Raw genomic sequence first — 13,604 nt, forward strand, 5'->3', positions numbered from 1 at the left:
AATGCATGCGGCTTGAAAAGTGCTCAATAAATGAATTATTGATACATTAGAAATGCTCTTTCTGACCAGGACTTTGTCTGTAGCCATGTAAGAAAAACACATCACACCCTAATATCAGTCATGCTGTATAATGGCAGCATTTTAAAACTATATTCACTGTATAATGCACAAATGAGACATCTCCTGAACTGCACTTTATCACAAACAACACAAACAAAACTTTTCTGGAAAGATTTCTTCAATAAAAGTGGAAAACTCGCATAGTTACACTTAACTGCTGGTTTATTTATTTCACATAACTGTCTTGTCTACATGGCCTTCATTATGTATATTAATATATGAAATTATCTTCTCCATGACAGTGTAAAGAATCCTGAACATTAAAGGCATCATAAAAGTAAATGTTATGGCTGAGCTGTTGTGTTTCAGTAGATTTTTCACTAAAAAATAAAGTGGCCACTGACTGAATACAGAGAGCCAAATATAAGGCACTTAACATACTAACAAAAAATGTCTGACTGATTGAACAGCAGTGTCAACAGATCCTCTTTCAGGTTTCAAAGATCTTGCACAATAAAGAAAAATGTCAATTTTAGTACAGCAGGGGGCGTCACAGTATTGAGAATAGGGGCTGAAACAAACGTCTCACTTCTTGAAATGACTTCTGCAGAGCACAAACAGGGTAACAGTTATGGAAACATGTGATTGAGTTCTATTTGTTACATTTTCAACTTAAGCTTTAATCATCCCTGATGATTAACAAAATGTGTCATGGAGCGATACCTTCCAGATACACCCAAGAGTCCTTCAAGATTATCCAAGAGGTTTCCTGCAAAATAACCACAAAATGTCACATCTGTGTCTGTTAGAACAACGAATAAATTAATGATTAATCCACAACAAAATCTGTGGAAATCTGTTTTGAGTCCTTTAAACAAGAACACAAGACAAAGTTTAGAAATGGATTTTTTTTAAGATACTTAATTGTCAACACACTCATACATGCTGTGAAATTCATTCTCTCTATCTAACCCATCCTTAAAGGGAGCAGCCGCTGTCCAACACCAAGGGACCAACTCCAGATCTATGTCAGTGTCACAATGACTGAAGAACCTGACCTGTCTTTGAAGGTGGGGGAAACCCACGCAGATTTGGGGAAAACATGCAAACTCCACACAGAAAGGCCAGGATGACTAGGGTTTGAACCCACCACCTTCTTGCTGTGAGGCCACAGTGCTATCCACTGGTCCATCGTGCCGCATCACACAGACCCCCCCTGACACTGCTACATATTCAGAGTGATGGACAGTTTAAGGAACCAATGGTTATCACCTTTAATTGTGTATCAGTCGACGTCATCAGACTGAGCATGAGGAACGTTTAACACCACTGTGAATACTGTCTGTTTCTAACTGTAGGGAACAGTTTGATTTAGAAGTTAGATTTGTGAGGTCTGAAACATTGAACTGAGCAATCGGTGATCCAAATGTGAGCTGAGGGTCGGGTTATGAATTCCTGGTTGGAAATCAAAGTGTTTATAGTCGTTCTTCTCTTAAGGCAGCGCGAACAGCCGGCTGTCATGGAGAAGCGATATCATTTATGTGAGGACAGCTCTTCACATCCTCCTCGGTCTTTCCTGGAAGAAATTGCCGCTGTTCTCGCTGGTTCACATGAAAGTGACAGAACAGCAGTGAACAACTGAAAAAAGGAGCTTGAGAGAGAAGTCACTCTGAGTGAGTTACAGTGCCCCCCTCCAAACTCTGACATCTTAAAGAAAGTTTACTGGGGTTTTATAGGATCAGGGGCCCCCTAAGCCAGAACCTCTGTGTGACACGACTGCTATAACATTTCTTGTTGGACAATCAAACTGCTGAGTTCAAGTCTCACTGAAAGACTGAAGGACTTCACATCCACTTTGAAGATAACAAGAAATTCATCAGGAGGAGTATTTATCCCCTCAGGACTAATGCTCTCCTCTGATGCCACACACTCAGATTGACCCGAGGGGGGCCACACGGTAGGAGAGGGGGGTCTTTAAGGTCTCTGTGCCCAAGGGCCCATCATATTATATTACAGTGTATTAATAACATTTTACAGTGTATCTGTAGTCTGTATTCTCAGTTTAGTTTATTCTATTTATTCTATTCTCCCCATCTACCTAAAACAGGCCACAATTGTCATTTAGATTCAGTTGCGACTCATGTAAAATAATCAATAGTCAATAGTCAAATCTTCAGTTATATTTGCGAGTATACTTGTAAATGATATAATCAAAAATTACTCAATATGCCCTAAATATGAACAGTTGGTTTTGGCTTTAGTAGCCAGCTAACCAGCCAGCAGGCAGATTGGATTAAAGACTGATGAGGCCAGCCATTATAAGTTCTGCTCATGATGCTATGGGTCTGCGTGTGTTACATAACATCTTGTGGTCCCTGTTGGTCAGTCAGGCACACTTGCTGCCTTGTCAGCAGTCTCCCAGAGTTTCTACCAAATCTGCAGGGAGAGCAGCAGCAAGGCCAAAGAAAACAAACTGCAGCTCCTGAGATGTATACGTTACTCCATTTATAGACAGAAGTGCTAACCCTCCTTCGTGACTCCTGCTTCACTTTCTGGCAGGCTTAAAGGTTTTTAATCTTTGGGATGCTGACCTTTGGTCCATTTTACCTCCAGAGTCCCCAGTTTGTCCTGAGTATGAAATGTAATTTACGCTCTGTTGAGGGGCAGCAGCTCCTGGAATTCATGCAAAGGGGAGGAAATGATTTGAAGCAGCTCCACAGCTAATAGTGACATTAGCCTGAGCCATTTTTATGTAAGAGATTTACACATGATTCACATCTAATAAACTTTTTTTCACAACCAGGGACTCACATTACTTGTTTCTATAGAAAAGGAACATATTGTGCAAAGTGAGACCATGTGCAGCTACAGATCAGTAGCAGTGGGTTGCTCTCCTAAAATCTACAAACACTTCTGCCTATGTGACCTACTTAAGTTTTATTTGTATGGTTGTGAATCTACAGGCCCATACAGCAACATCCATTTCATACTAAAAGCTAAGATTTTCCTTTTTCTCATAGCCAGGATGGATAATAATCAGTTATGAAAGGTCAATATATTACTATTGTTTATCATCTATTATTACAGTAAGGGTATAAATGAGAGTGATGGTGCCACCTGGTGGTAATGTCAAGAATAACCATAGATTGCTGCAACTAACTCAACAGACTGCAACAGTTTCCACCATAAAAGCATGTTTTTTGCATTAAACAATAACAATAACAAAACGTTATGCAAGCAAAATATTATGAAAGATATTATAATGACATGACAAAATATACACATAATAACTTTAAAGCAGGAGTAATTAGCACACTGACATAACCTGGGGGACATTTCTGGCTCTTCAGCGACTAAATGCTCCACTATGTTCACCAGCTAGTCTCTAAATTTGAGCATTGTGTGCAGTGGATTAATCGGAGCTTCCTTGTTGAAAACAGCTGCCTGCTGCTGCTGCAAACAACGCTGATGTGAGAGTGAACCAAAGCACTGTAAAACCAAAAGCTGGGAGATGCTAAAGTGCTGAAAAGAACAGTAGAGTTGTGATATGGAGGTCTTTCCTCCTACTCCAGTTTATTCTCAGTCAAAATAGAAACTAATCAGGTTTTTTTTTCTGTTGAATTGGACAAATTATTTTGATTTTGGTGTCCCTGCACCTATTTTATTACGATTAGATCACCAAAAGAAAGGAAATGTCAGTCTCTTTGCTCATTCCACACTCACTTTTATTTCTCTACATCATGTCAGTCATTACTTCCCTCTATTTCTATATTTCTTCTATCCAACATCAACATCTGTCTCATGCAGCTCTCTATTATTTTTGCTAGAAACAGTAAGAGGCGTTTCAAACCTCCACGCCTTCATGTTAAATCTCTCACCAGATGAACTTTTCACTCACCTGGCGCCGGAGCTGAGGGGGTTCCTCGAAATGTTTACTTAAACATTTGTCAAAGGTCTTTGTGCTGACAGCTGATAATGGACACTGTGAATGACAATAGAAACAGAAAATGGTTTTGCAGTCTAATACAACAGCCCTGCAAGAAAATCCTTCCTTCATGAAGGTTATGTTCAGAAACTGTTGCTGATTCAACTTCAGACTGTAGTTTGTGCTGCTGTTGAACTGTGGTGAGTTTTACTGAGAGGTGTTTCTAATATTTACTCTAACCCCGTTGGTCTAACTGAATGGGCACGTGGACAGGAATCTGTCATTTCAGGCATACAATAAAATGCTCTTGACACAACACTAAAGTAAAATATAATAGTATGTTTGTGGTTCTAATCTTTAAGTTATAGTTAGAGTTTAAAGGCACCACAGCACAGTTAAAGTTAAAGTTCTCTCTGCAGTCTGTCAGAGAGAAACTTCCCATCTTTCACTTCGCTCTCATTACCTGAAATGCCATCTGTCTGCAGCCCTGCAGCGTTTGGTTTTAATTTCCTTTATGATCTCAGAGTCAGCACCGATTAAGGTGTCACTCCTGACGCCCTTATTTTGCTTTCGATTAAGAATTGAGAACATTGTAGAAGGATATATAGAGTTGGAATGAAAAACACGTGTGTGTATATTTTACAAATATTTTTACACATAGCCAGCGTTGGCAGGGTGGGAAAACCAATGAAACAGTTTTCCAACTATAAAAGTACTAAAATTCTTTCACGACCATGTGAAAATCTCGTTCGGAAAGTTCAACCAGTGTAATCGTGAGACTTTCTGTTCAAGTTTAAGATGCTGAGAACGTTCATGTAGCTGAGGTGAGCGGTCCCAGATAAAGTTAGTTTAATAATTTTCTGTCATTCCTCTCTTTGAGAGCTACAGGTTGATCTACTTCAGCTGAATTATAGTCACTGACAGTAGATATGGAGAGAGACGTGTCGATTGCATCCTTTGTTCTAAGTAGTTCGGACAGACTCAGTTTATGAGCATGTCTATGTTTTGGAAATATGTTAAGGAAAGGAAGTTTGAAGTGATGTAGCATTGTGCTTGACAGAAACAATACAGTGAAGTTCAAGTTGCCACTATATATATATATATATATATATATATATATATATATATATATATATATATATATATATATATATATTTAAATATACAGGAAATGTCCCATTGAGACACAAGGGAGTCCTGTATAACAAAACAATTTTTCAACCATAAGTTGAAAAACAATACATTACGTAAATTAAAATACAATACAGATTTACACAAAATATCTACATAGAAAAAAATGCAATGAGTTTAAAATATATAAAAAAACTAAATAAGCACTAAATGTAGAGATCTACCTACCATTAATTACATACAAGTGCATACGTCCAATATTTATACAACATAATTATATTACTATTCCATGTAAAACACACATATATCTAGGGTTTATTATATCGTCTGGTTTTGGAACACACGAAGCCCTGACATACTCGCTTTTAACTACGCGTTCGCGTACGCAAGATGGCTGCCACGAGTATCCTGCGTAACTTTGGAGCGTAGGTTGTGCACGTCCCCAGAAATTAACGGTACGCGTCCGCGAGATGCAATTCCACGCATGAACGTGGGGGCAGTATGTCGATCTGGCAGGCAGGTCAGCAGCAATCTACTGTTCCACACAGTCAGCAGCAATCTACTGTTCCACACACCAGCCCAGGTGGTGGCGGTGTGCAGTTGGTTTGCCAACTGTCATTAAACGCAAAAGAAGAAGAAGAAAGTCAGCAGCAGGCTTTAAAAAAGGAGATTTTTGGCGGGATGTTTACAGTAAAACTCCTGGAGCTAGTCCGCAATTACAGAGATCGTTATGATGTCTCAGTAAAATCACAACCTGCTCGAGTGTCGCTGTTTGGTTTGTTCACGAAGTGCAAATTTAGAGGTTGTCAAGGAAGATAATCCGGTGTTGGTGAGGGATGATCAGGTCCCGCTCTGCCCGCTAGTGAACAAAGCCGCTTGCGTCACCAACACCTGTCTACGCCTGTCTACGCTGTCTGCGCCTGTCTACGCCTGTCTACGCTTGTCTACGCTTGTCTACGCCTGTCTACGCTGTCTACGCTGTCTACGCTGTCTACGCCTGTCTACGCCTGTCTACGCTTGTCTACGCCTGTCTACGCCTGTCTACGCTGTCTACGCCTGTCTACGCCTGTCTACGCTGTCTACGCCTGTCTACGCCTGTCTACGCCTGTCTACGCCTGTCTACGCTTGTCTACGCTGTCTACGCTGTCTACGCCTGTCTACGCTGTCTACGCCTGTCTACGCCTGTCTACGCCTGTCTACGCCTGTCTACGCTGTCTACGCCTGTCCACGCTGTCTACACCTGTCTACGCTGTCTACACCTGTCTACGCCTGTCTACGCCTGTCTACGCTGTCTACGCTGTCTACGCCTGTCTACGCTGTCTACGCCTGTCTACGCCTGTCTACGCTGTCTACGCCTGTCTACGCCTACGCATTGTTAAAAAGCAATTATAGCCAGGGCTTAAATTGTTAGATTGTATTTATGTGTAAAATTGTTTTATATATATTCACATCAAGGGGTTCATTTTATATATTTATTTTGAGGATGCGCAATCACAAAATCAGATACACGTGTAAATCTTGTTTTTATTTCTGTATCATGAGTCGACTTAATTCAGCCTTCATGTACGACAAAAGGGAAACAGGAACGTCCATTTTACAGACTTGACTTGAGTCTAATATTTTGGGGGATTTTGTTGATTCTTTGTGGTTCAGTGTCTTAGTAAGAAACTTTTCAACAGGAAAAACAGAGTCAGATGAAAGAAAGTGAACCTGTGACCTTTGAGTCATCCAGGATTATACCCCCCTGCCCACACTCCTATCCTAAACTAACCTGCTCAAACTGTCTTTGAACTCGTTTTTTAATTGAAGCATTCGCTGTTGGAGCGTTCGCAGAAGTATTTCCTCAACCCTTTGACTACAGCTGTGGAAAAGCCATGCTGCCCCGAGCAGCGGGAGGCTGCGGAGGTGGTTCGATCATTACAGGAACAAGCACAACTGGACCATAATCATTGTGTAATGAGATAATGTGATATAGAAATAATATCGCAGCAGGGAGACTGGCTCCAGGGCTCTGAATTAGTATCCTGAGTGGTCATTTTTGTCTGAATCTAGTCTCTTTTTGGATTATGCACTAACCAACTGTCGACTGAAAGTTAAAGGGTTAGTACACTCAAATTCATCCAAAGACATTTGTTCCACATGATATTGTGAAACGTAGCCATGCAGGTTTTATCTACTGAGGTTTTGAGATATCAGTCTCTGCTTCCGAGTCCCGGTTACCTCACAGTCAACAGTTTTAACTGCATTACTAGAACTTTTTCACAGAAAACGTCTCTCAAATCTTCCACAAAAATTAGTTTTTGAATATAAGTTTTGCAGTTGCTAAACTATGCTTTATGTCAGATCTAGAACTCCTAGCTTTAACAGTTTTAGCTCCAGGTTTTGGAAGGTATCATCTTAATTTGTTTCACATTTTGTATCCAGATTCAGATCTTGCTGCAAAAGCGAAGGGGTGTTTGGCTCAAAATGCAAAATCAGTCAGCTGTATCAGTGTTGAAATAATGAGTTCCAAGAAACAAACACAAATTACAGATGTCTGTTTGGTTCTGCAGAAAAGCCAAAGTTGGAAATGCTGGAAATTCAACAAGGCGCTCAAAGAAAAAAAAAAAAAAAAAAAACCATCTGTGAAGAAGAGCAGCAGCTGATCATCTCAAACACAGACACGCTTACCCAAAGAGACGGACGATCTGTTGGCCCTTTAGTGCGGTCAGATAGAGCAGCATCAGGGCGGTCATGTGAGCTAAATCTCCTACAGACAGGCAGCCAGTGTGTGAGTGTTTGTGTGTCGTGTGAAAGGACAGAGATGGAGGTGGATTCAGGATCAGGGTTCACCACACAGCATCACACATCACTTCTAATCTGAGACACATAAAATCAAATCTGTTCTCCGAGCCAAAACTCATGCATGTGAGCGGCGGAGGTTTATGTAGCAGGTGATGCTCCTCAGAAAATCAAATCAATCCACAACAATTCACACCTCTTTTGGCAGAGATGAGTGGAACAAAGTGTTTCTGACCGACTGCTGTGGGTATGATTTGTGTTAGATGTGAAGTTTGTGCTTCAGGAAGTTGTAATAACTTTATGTTTGGAGCACAGATGTCGGTTACTTACATTCCAGTACGGAACACGGCCATTTTGAAACTTAACCTATTTTTTCAGCATATGTAGAATTATTGGTGCTCACCTGATGCATATGCATACATAAAACACATGCAGTAAGCATTATAGGTTCTATAAAGGGGTATAGCGAGTTCAATATAAAACACAGACTCAGAAATAGAAGTACGGGTGTGTACTCTATGAGAAGCTGCCTAGGCCAAAATGTAATACTTTGCTTGCACATACACACCAAGCGGCAACCTCCGGCTCTCACTTCCGATGCAACATTGGGTGCATCTAGCAACTAGGGAGCATTTTAGGATAAGGTTGTTTTACCTGTCGTTTTACCTGACGTTTAGATGTTGTCGATTTGGTGATTAGTGTTGATTTTTGTGCTTCTACTATGTATAAATACTACGTAGTTAAATTGTTTCTTTTTTGTCCGATTTAACTGTGTTTGTATGATACACAATCGGAAGTCTGTACGGGGTATTTTATTTTTAAAACTGACCGGATGTTCTGCTGTTTGTGTGTCTGACTTCCTGCCCGGTTCATCTTGGTAGCAGGTGGGCCCCGTGATGAAGCCCCGCCCCCCACCGTGCTGAGAGTCTAGCACCGCCCCCGCTTCTCTCGTTTCTGTGGTTAAGTAATTTCACCGCTGTCACAAATGTTTGTAGTTGCCTACACCAACAACAACAGTGGCTAAACTCAAAACAGAGGAGAAGAAACTGATGATACAATAAGTTGTTTATTTAGCACGATTTCATTACAATGAATAAACAATGAATTACACCTTTTTCATCAATCTCCTCTCTTTGGTAGGTGTGAAGCAGATCTAATGAAACTGTCAATCACAATTAAGTCATTCAAAAGTAAAGTGAATAAATCAATCATGAACAGCAACAATATTCAGCCTTCAAAAGAAAGAAAGTGTCACGAACCTGGTCTGAGTTGGTTTAAATAAAATAAAGCACATGCAATCTACAGTATAACTTCTAACCTACATAAACAAAACCCTAAGAGCAAACTACCCTAATCGTACTACCCAGTGGTCCGAAGAAATGAATTACATCAGTTTAACATTGGTTAAATAGGTGAAATACAATGAATGGACAGCAACGAAATTGGAAGACAGTGGAGCCACAAACTACAGGTCCCTAGCACCCTGAAGGCAAGTACGAGTGGAAAGCAGTTATATTTAAATCCAAACCTTTTTTAATCAAAAAATAGATTCTCTGATTAAAACTATGTTAAGCACAAAGAGACAGGTTGGCTGAGATGTCAATGCACACACTAGCTGACATGCAGAAAATATAATGACCAGCAGACATGTTAACCCAGTGCTAGAACAACAGAACAAAACAAAACAAGGAAAAGGAAACCACCAAGGCAGCGACTCACTACCTGCAACCCAAACAAAACACAACTCTATACAGTCGTTGCATTTATATTATTTTGTACAATTGTGTTAGAAAACCAAATAGAACACATGTTCAAACCCCACCAGCTACGCAGCCGATCCCTACCTGGGTCTCCCTGACTAAGTTACCCCCATTCTTGTAACAGCAGTCCGCTACCTGCTACTCTCTGTAGAGATGGCGCTCCGACCCCGGCGCTCCGCCACCTACTAGGCTGCGGCCAGACGCCGGAGACCCGGGCTCTCCTGTCGAATAAAGCAATCTTAGCAGGACAGCCGCTCGACTGGTTTTCTGTTTTTGAGTTTTGTTCGTCCCCGTTTTATATTTAAATGAACCTTTCTAGTGTATCTAACTTTTACTTTCTATCTTTGTGTTTCTTTGGCTGATTGTTTACAACTGCCCTCATGTGTCTCACCTGTATCCAATCATCCTGCCCTCTCTGCTGCATATTTTAAAAGACTCTGTTACTAGCAACATTCCCGGCTCAGAGGCGGATCAAATCAGACCCCCTTTCCGGCTCTGTACCTTTCATCACAGCGAGGTGAGCCAGCATTTTGGTGCAGTAATCCAGGAATATCAGGCAGTGTGAAAGGTCTTCAGTATGAAGGAGCAAATGCGGTTTATTGTGGAATCTCTGTATGAAAGCGTCTTTTGTCTCCCAGTTGTTTAGTTGTCAGATTGTCGTCATCATAAGTATATAGTATATAGTTGTTAGATCTAGACCTGCTCTAAATGAACGGTGCCCTGACATAACTTCTGTTATGAAGTGGCAATGTACAATTACTACTGACGCCTTTTTGGGTAAACTAAATGTGCAGTGGTCTTACATGCAGCTCTTTAACATGCGGTGTTTTGCTTTGTTGGACAGGCTGCTTGTGACAGGGCGAGAAAATGCCTCATGTTGTTTTTAGTGCTGTGTTCACACACCTCTGCTGACGTCACCAGATTGGCAACAAGCAACAGGTGGGGACCCCGAGCAACAGATTGAACAGAACTCCTTTTAAGCGGCGTGAAGCAGGACAGCAGGTGAGCATCAGCGGCAGGAAGCAGCAGTGGAGGCGGCAGGGACAAGAGAGCTGAAGGGAAGCAGCTGGGCCGGGTCGGACAGAGCCCCCCCCCCCCCCCCAAAAATTGTGGAGGCTCTGCGGCCCCTCTCACCCCTTCCAAAAGACGCAAAATGGTTTTGCCCGTCCCGCATTAGGATTCATCTCTTAGCGGTCTAATGGAGCAGAGAGTGATGGCTGGTGCTGGAGCTTCAACATTCCTGTCATGTCTGTCCCCAAGAAAGGGAAACCAGGTTACCAGAAAGAAAAGAAAGAAAGAGATGGAAAGCACAGTGACGGAAATTAGCTGCCAAGTAATTTCTTTCAAAAGAAAAGATGAGCACAGTCACAGTTAACTGGCAGTTAAAGAATGGTTTCAGCTGATATCAGCAGTTTACATTAAAGGCTGGAATCTAGCTTGACGCATATTTTCATAAATTACTATGAGCATCAAAAACTAAACTCTATTTTTGAGTTTTAATTATTTTGCTTTTTTGCACTAACTTAGACTGTAGATTTGGACACAAAGATAGATTAAAGGTACTGAAACTATACATACAGCAATATGAAGAATATAATTTATTTGAAAGCGGATTTGTCAGTCAGTGTTTCCTGTAATGTTAATGTTAAAAATCCAGTGCTGACAGGCTTTTGTTGCTTCCAGGCAGGAGTAACCTGACTCTAGTATTCTCCTCTTGTAACTCAGCTTAAATGACTTTTTAAGATAAGTTAGGTTATACTGATTGCTTTGAGCCATTACTGTACAAATGGTTGCTTCAAGTTTTGTAACTGTCTTTAAGTCATTTCTTTTCTAGCTTTAGCTGACATTAATTAATTAAAATAGGGCAGTGCAAAGTGTGCGGACCAGAAAAAGAGAGAGAGAAAGGCAGAAAGTGACGGTTAAAGTTAGCGGAGGAAAAGATTAGCATTAAGTTGTCAGGTTATAAATTAAAACAAAAAGGGCAAACATGAACAATCCTATCTAATGATTCTGACGTCATAATAACAGGATTTTCCTGCCATTGTAAGGTGGTGAGGCTCAAAACAACTTGGTGCTGCGCCATGAATGTAAAATCATTGTGGAGAGCAAAACATTTCCCTGAACTAATGGTTATAATTCCTCCCCAGTAAGCAAGTTTACCTTTTGGGGTGTTTATTCAAAATCTGCTCTAGATTTTCCAGCTTATTACATTTTCCAACTAATTATTCACAGATTTGGTTATAAGTATGGTTCAAATTTAGGTGGAATGGCATTTTTGCTCGTAATTGGACAATAATGTCAATTTTCTTGGGGGAGGATCCTCTAACCCACCAAGGAAATTTTACAACATCCAGGTGGAAACACTAAATAGTAATTTAAGTATCTTGGAAGCTGAAATCAGACTCTATAACACTGAGGAACAGTTAAAAATACCTTTATTTTTTTCTCACAGTACACCATAATGCTTGTTTACTTTTTTGCAAGTGGGTTTGAAACTTACTGGACCGCCTTCCAGAAGTTATTTATCAGTGTTACAACAAAACCAAAGACTTATAAGTTATGTTATACTGTTAACATGTTTGATCATTTATTAAATACATCCTGGATATAAAAAAACAAAAGTAAAATATAATCACAATTTACTTTAAAAACAAAACATACTAACAGACTCAAACATGACGTGCTCTCTCTCCTACTGACAGCCAATAAAAAAACTTTACACAGAACAGCAGATACAAGTCGCCTCTATTCTGATTGACAGGTCGCCAAGGTAACGACTTGTCAATCACCTTGTAGCCCCGCCCTAAAGTCTCCCCTGATTTCTGGTCTATGTTCCTCTAAATGGGGCCATAATTTATTAAATGAACATCATGCTGTGTTGAAGAAGACTTGAAACTAGCGACTGAGACCATAAACTCATCAGGAAAGTGTTTACTGAGGGAATAAATCAGCTGAGAAGTAGAAACATTTTACCATTATTTCTAATGGGACCGGTCTTCTTTTTACAACCAGCAGACTGCTGGCCCTCTGCTGGCCCTCTGCTCGCCCTCTGCTCGCCCTTATAAAGAATGCATGGTTTCACTTTCAGACCCAGAGGTTGCCGCTTGATTGAGATTACAGAAATAACATTTGAAAACCATTCGTCAGGTCACTACAACTCTTGATTGGCCATCAATGCTGAGTTTCTAATGTGATTTCTTTTTTAATACTAATGTTTTTGCCTCGATCTGGCCAGTGAGTTGCTAGTTCAAAAGTCCCGACGTTAGGCTACTTTTTACGGGCCCCGGGCCATTGGGCCACCGTTATTGTCGAGCCCTGCCGGGTCAAACGTGTCACCTTTTTTATCCCTTCTTAGTTTGCGTGAATGTACTAGGCTATTTCCTATTTTACCAATTTATTTGTAGTTAATTAAATCCACCATATTTTACCGTTTTTATCAAGCGGCAACCTACATTACTCTAAAACTGACAAACCCCATAGAAAATAACTTTCAGTTTGTTTTTTATTCTTTAGATGCCTTACAACAACAAGTGAAAGCAGAGAAAAGGCAGGCATCAGAGTTCGTCTTTGCTGTGACAGTGTGATCTTTTAAATTTATGAAAATTTATGCAGTTCACGGCTGGAATGCAGAATTCGCCCAAGTAAATCCTACAGTATGTGTGGGAAACACTGCAGTCTGTATACACTCACCTAAAGGATTATTAGGAACACCATACTAATACTGTGTTTGACCCCCTTTCGCCTTCAGAACTGCCTTAATTCTACGTGGCATTGATTCAACAAGGTGCTGAAAGCATTCTTTAGAAATGTTGGCCCATATTGATAGGATAGCATCTTGCAGTTGATGGAGATTTGTGGGATGCACATCCAGGGCACGAAGCTCCCGTTCCACCACATCCCAAAGATGCTCTATTGGGTTGAGATCTGGTGACTGTGGGGGCCATTTT

At 40.6% G+C, this 13,604-nt stretch overlaps 2 long non-coding RNA genes across 3 annotated transcripts; one reads left to right on the top strand and one right to left on the bottom strand.

The window, feature by feature from the left end:
- Positions 1-206: 206 nt before the first annotated feature.
- Positions 207-7,990, bottom strand: LOC123956946. Of its 2 annotated transcripts, XR_006821679.1 has the most exons (4): positions 7,787-7,990; positions 3,959-4,042; positions 784-829; positions 207-664 (listed from the first exon to the last, which is right to left on the bottom strand). It is a non-coding gene; the product is annotated as an uncharacterized LOC123956946 (long non-coding RNA). The 2 variants fall into 2 exon arrangements; XR_006821678.1 differs by having other exon boundaries at positions 207-829.
- A 1,991-nt stretch (positions 7,991-9,981) lies between these two features.
- LOC123957011 lies at positions 9,982-11,093 on the top strand. The gene is made up of 2 exons (XR_006821694.1): positions 9,982-10,174; positions 10,502-11,093. It is a non-coding gene; the product is annotated as an uncharacterized LOC123957011 (long non-coding RNA).
- The last annotated feature ends 2,511 nt before the right edge of the window (positions 11,094-13,604 follow it).

The sequence above is a fragment of the Micropterus dolomieu genome, linkage group LG18 (assembly GCF_021292245.1).
Source record: "Micropterus dolomieu isolate WLL.071019.BEF.003 ecotype Adirondacks linkage group LG18, ASM2129224v1, whole genome shotgun sequence".
In the NCBI taxonomy this organism is placed as follows: Eukaryota; Metazoa; Chordata; class Actinopteri; order Centrarchiformes; family Centrarchidae; genus Micropterus; species Micropterus dolomieu.